This window comes from Sinocyclocheilus anshuiensis, unplaced genomic scaffold (genome assembly GCF_001515605.1).
Source record: "Sinocyclocheilus anshuiensis isolate Anshui unplaced genomic scaffold, SAMN03320099.WGS_v1.1 scaffold223, whole genome shotgun sequence".
NCBI lineage: Eukaryota > Metazoa > Chordata > Actinopteri > Cypriniformes > Cyprinidae > Sinocyclocheilus > Sinocyclocheilus anshuiensis.
In genome coordinates this window covers 735,939-741,058 of record NW_015548214.1, presented here as the reverse complement: position 1 = coordinate 741,058, position 5,120 = coordinate 735,939, and the positions used below count along the sequence as shown (strand labels likewise).

Below are 5,120 nucleotides of genomic sequence, written 5' to 3'. Positions count from 1 at the left end.
GGCTTGTTGTTTGTTGTTTCTCCGATCACAAATGCAGACATTGTTTTATGTTTACGCAGCGCGATACGCAACGCGTAAAAAGACAGTATAAGTCATTATAATCCGTAATTATGTCCCCACAATGTTTTTTTTAATGTTTTTGTCTAGTCGCTCCGGCCGGACAGGGCATCACAGTATGGTAAAGGCATAACATTTCCGTCACACGCTTGAGGTATTGGGCCAATCACAACGCACTGGATAGCTGGCCAATCAGAGCACACCTCCCTTTTCAGAATGATGAGCTTTGTTAGAATTGACATGTTTCAGAAAGAAGAGCAACAATAATGTACTGTATATGGAAAATAACATATTTTCTTAACCTTAAACCGCATAAACACATTGCATTACACCAAATACACAAAATAATGTTCTTTTTAGCAACATCATATGACCCCTTTAAATGTGTAGAATCCACATAAGCTTGTTTTTCATCAACTGGTCAAAATTTACAGCAGAGCATGCAAATTCGGTCCGTTTTTGGCCAGACAAAAACTGCACGCAAGCTGAATGTAAATATAAGTCTCTGTAATTCCACTCGTTGACAGCAGGTGGCGCTTAAGCTGAATTAGAGCTGTTTCCCGTAACCCCCATGGACAAAGCAGTATTGCGATTAAAGGGTTAGTTCACCCAAAAATGAAAATTCTGTCATTAATTACTCTACCCTCGTGTTGTTCGAAACCCATAAGACCTTCGTTCATCTTTGGAACACAATTTAAGAATTAATTCATTAATATATTCATTTGTATAATTCCCTTAGCACTCTTTTAAAACCTCCCAGCTTTTCCGCCCTGTTTTCACTCAAAACGAAACTACTCTGTGTGCTGTGTACACGTGAGACTTGTTACTTAAAACTGTGCTTTATGCTGGACAGTATTTATTTATCATGACGCGAGTTGTTCAAATCGCGGTAATCTAATACGGTTTTAATGATAATTAAAAGATGAAATGGTAATACTAACCGTGTGGAATTTTATCATCAAACCGGTAATCATTACATCCCAAATATATATATATATATATTGCATGCATCATGAATGACATATAACTTTTAATGCATTTTTTAATATATATTATTTTCATTTATTATAAAAACCTTTTTAAATGAACTTCACATGAGTTTACAGAAGTGGCTGCTTATAATAAACCCATAACCAAGCAGAGAAATTTAGATATCCATTTTACCTGATCCTGATATTAATATGGCCTGTCTTAGGAGTTTCCACTATTTGGTTCTCCTCAATTTTTTCATTATAATTTTTCGTTGCATGCTGTCTGTATTAGAGATGCAACAATACAGTTAGCCCACGTATCAATAGAAATGCTTAAACTGTCTATCACGTTATAAGCGGGGAGGAGTTTCCCCATCTCAGTGGGTAAACCACAGGCAAAAACAGAGCCTATTCGGGGAGAAATAAAATGCAAAACCGTAAAAAGAAACGCAATTCACAAGCGTGTATTGAACCGTGGATGTTTTACCGAATGGTTCAATATTATATTGAGATTTGTGTCATCCCTAGTCTGTATTGAAAAGTGCAGTATGTGGAAGATTAGTGCGCAAATGGTAGCTTATGTTAGTCAAGAAATAACATGACGACAAGTGTTGTGATAATACAGTATCAGCAATCACAGACATCTGCATTTGGACAGGATTCGATTTCTCAGAGGACAGTTGAGTTTGCGGAAAAACAGTAGGTATTTGCTCTGGAACTTTTGCAAAGGTTGTGTGAGGGAAAACAGACTTCAGATTTGGATGGGATTAAAATGGCAAAAATATAAACTCAGAAAAGTATGACCTCCTGGAAAACTAGTCCAGTCTAAACAGGGCTGTGGACCAGTTTTATGGTGTTTTTATTTCATTTTTGACAGCAGTGGGTCGTAATTTGAAATGCTGAGAAAGAGCAGCATGAGCATTTAGCAGAATATCTCCTTTTATGTTCCACAGATGAAAGTAAGTCATATGGGTTTAAACCAATGAATGAGTAAATTAATGTTTTTTTTTTTTTAAAGTGAATTATTTTTTTTAATAGAGAACATCTGAACACGTTGCACTTTATATTGTTGAAAGTGGAGCTGCCATTCATTTATCACAGTAAAGGCCCCAAAAGAAGGTCACTGTTTAATTTTAGATGTGCTCATTTTCCAGAAAAATGTGTGGATCTCTTTCTTCCTCCTCATTTGTTTCTTTTTTTTTTTTTTTCTAGCTGGTCTCAAAGACCTTGACCAATTTTACCAGTCAGTCTAAACAGTGCTGGTTTGGTGTACCCGACCACGCATGAATCTAGGCCAGACCCAACATTTTTCATTGACCAGCTCTCCACTGATCTCTATTCATAGCTCGAGGGAACCAAGAGCCACCTCAACAGCTGTGAGAGCAGGGCCGGCCGGCCGGCCCCTAGGAGCCCACAATGGGTGGAACCAACATATGCTCCTTCTCATTCACTGACATGAGCCAATTTAGCCATCATCCCCCTGAACCTTTAATGGGTAACGAGATTTTAGCAGCTCTTGATTTGCCACCCAGCTGCTGCTGTTGCATCAGAAACGACCAAGTGTGCTCCTCAAAATTGTGAGAGGATGAGCAGATATGGGAAATGAGAGCAGCTGGCCCATGCTGTAATCAGCAGCTCTTGTGCTCGTTTCCTTTTTTTTTCATCCTTGAAAATGTGCCCTTGTGACAATTAGCACACTGATCATTAGTGCTGTTTGTGTGTGGCACTAGGCATCACTTTCCGGGAATGTCATTCTGCCCAGCTTGTCATAAACTGAGCATGTTATTTTTCTGCTTCATGGGTTGTTTTTTAATTTTGTTACCATGGCACTGTGAGTCAGTGTCCTTGTGTCAGCTTTGTTTATCTGGGCCGCACATGTATCAGAGCGGAAGTGTGAATTCTTTGAGAAATCAAAGGGATTATTTGAAAAGAAGAAGAAATTTCACACTGAAGTGGACTGCATTCATGTTTATTTGTACTAATCAAGTCACAGAAGTGTTTATGAAAGGCCCAGCTGAGTGTGAAATGGAGCCCATTGTTTCATATGGGTATGAATAAGGGTCACCTTATCTGTAAAACAGGATGCAGGACCCTCTGGATGATCTGTACTGTTTTTGTTGTGTTGTATTGTGTTGTGGTGTGTTGTGGTGTGTTGTGGTGTGGTTTGGTTTGGCTTGTTTTTTTTGTTTTTGTTTTGTGTTTTGTGTTTCGTGTTTTGTTTTTGAATTTGTGATTTTTTTTATGGGAAAAAAGTTGGCTTAGGATTGTTGTCATTACTGTATTAAAGGGATTTGTCACAAATTCTTTACATTACAGCAATGAGAATTAATAATGGAAATTTGTTCGTTACTGTAAAAAAAATCCTAAGTCATAAAATAGGTTTCATTAATTTTAAGTAACGTATAATTTCTTTTTTCTTGTACAGACATACATATGTGGCTTGAAAACTACTTCCTGTGACCTAATCACCACACAGCCTTAGTTTTACAATTTGTCTTCTAAATGCATGCACCAAATCATCGCTTTATCTCAAGCGATCAGTGCGTCTCCATGTCTCCTGTTATTGTCTGACATGCTCAGATAAGCCGAGCAAGGAGCCTATGGGTCTGTTTCCTCCTCACATCTTCAGTTGTGTTGCATCTTTGAAATTTGCCGCCTTTCCGTGTAACTGTGGCTCAGCAGTTTCCTCTTCTCGTGATGAACGCCTACTTCCTCCGCCTGTTTCACCTCTCTTTTCTTTATCTCTCTGTCTTTCTCACTGGTTAAGTCAAGGTTCATGAGAAGTTGTGTGATAAATACGGGTGTAGTCTTGATTTGAAAGGCTTTTGTTGATGATGTTGAGAAGCAACACACTGCACTGCTGAGGCTTAAAGAACAGGAAACATCAACTCGTTTGAGCGGCTGCTAGTTGCGGAGGTTTCTGGGTAAGTTTCTTCATGCTTTCGGATGAGTCCGGGCAGCTCAGGGTGTTGCTTTGGCCACTGGGGTCAACTCTGTGACCCCTAATATATCACTACAGATTTGTCTGTGAACCAGGCTGCATTTTTCTTTTTGTAAATCTAAATACATTGCTGAAACTTTTCATTTGGTCTGTTTGCTTTATTGAGGTGTCTCCATCGAGCAGGCAGGATAATCCGTATTGGCCTACACTTGAATGTGTTTTGAAAGTATATGCAATTTAGATTTGATCTGCAATGTTGTAGCTGTGCACCTGTTGAGTGACATTTCCACACTGTACTGTGCTGTGTTTACTAATTAGATGCATATTTTTAGTGCACATCTAGTTTTTGTGGGTGGATCCTTGTTTTAACATTGTAACTTTAATCTTTACTGTTTCAACTGTTGACAGGATATCCTGGTTACTGTATGAGAAATAGGGGACTTGTCTTTGACACTAGGCGTCCACTGCAGCTCAGACTGAAATAATGAGTGCAGAATTCTTGACTGTCTACACTGTTAGTTTTTTTGTGAACTATAAACATTTCAAAGGAAATTAATGTCTTTTTTTTATTTAACCGCTGTTAGTGGTAAGGAGAAGAGAGTCAGGTGTTTGATTGTAACTTAAAATGTCTGTTGTACATCAAAACACCATTCTTTGCTGATGTTCATCTCTCAGTGCTTCCCAAACAGAGAGAGAGAGAGAAAAAAGTAATACCATGTTGTTAGACATTTGTTTGTTCATTTGATTTTGGAATTTGAATATGGTAATGATTCAGTACCATGGAATATGCCAAAGTTCATAAAATTACCACATGATACCTTCACTGTACTGCAGTACATTTTCAAGTCAAGTCAAGTCTAGCGAGATGTTGAAAATGTCTGTGAAGACATCAGTGAGTTCCACATTTTGTAATGGTAGTGTAAAAAAAAAATGTCCAAAAACACTTCACACTTTCCTAGTCTTACATTTTACAAATCCCTTTCTAAGGCATTTAGACAGACAGCAAAGTAAAAAATTAGAGCCCGACCGATATGGGTTTTTTGGGACCGATACCGATATTAGGGAGTAAAAAAAAGGGCCGATACCGATATATCGGCCGATATTCTTTGTGTATATTATAGTACAGTACCAGTCAAAAGTTTGGACACTTT

The 5,120-nt window shown here is 38.2% G+C and overlaps 1 protein-coding gene across 5 annotated transcripts in view; it reads left to right on the top strand.

Moving 5' to 3' along the window:
* The window catches only part of LOC107653845 (engulfment and cell motility protein 1-like), a 106,346-nt gene that overhangs the window by 25,733 nt on the left and 75,493 nt on the right, over positions 1 to 5,120 (top strand). The window contains exon 1 of one of the 5 annotated variants that reach the window (XM_016440698.1): positions 3,828 to 3,952. The exons of the other annotated variants lie outside the window; for them this stretch is intronic. The gene's annotated coding sequence lies outside the window, so the exon portion shown is untranslated. Of the gene's footprint in view, positions 1 to 3,827; positions 3,953 to 5,120 lie in introns of those variants that run through there. 5 annotated transcript variants of the gene reach the window in all.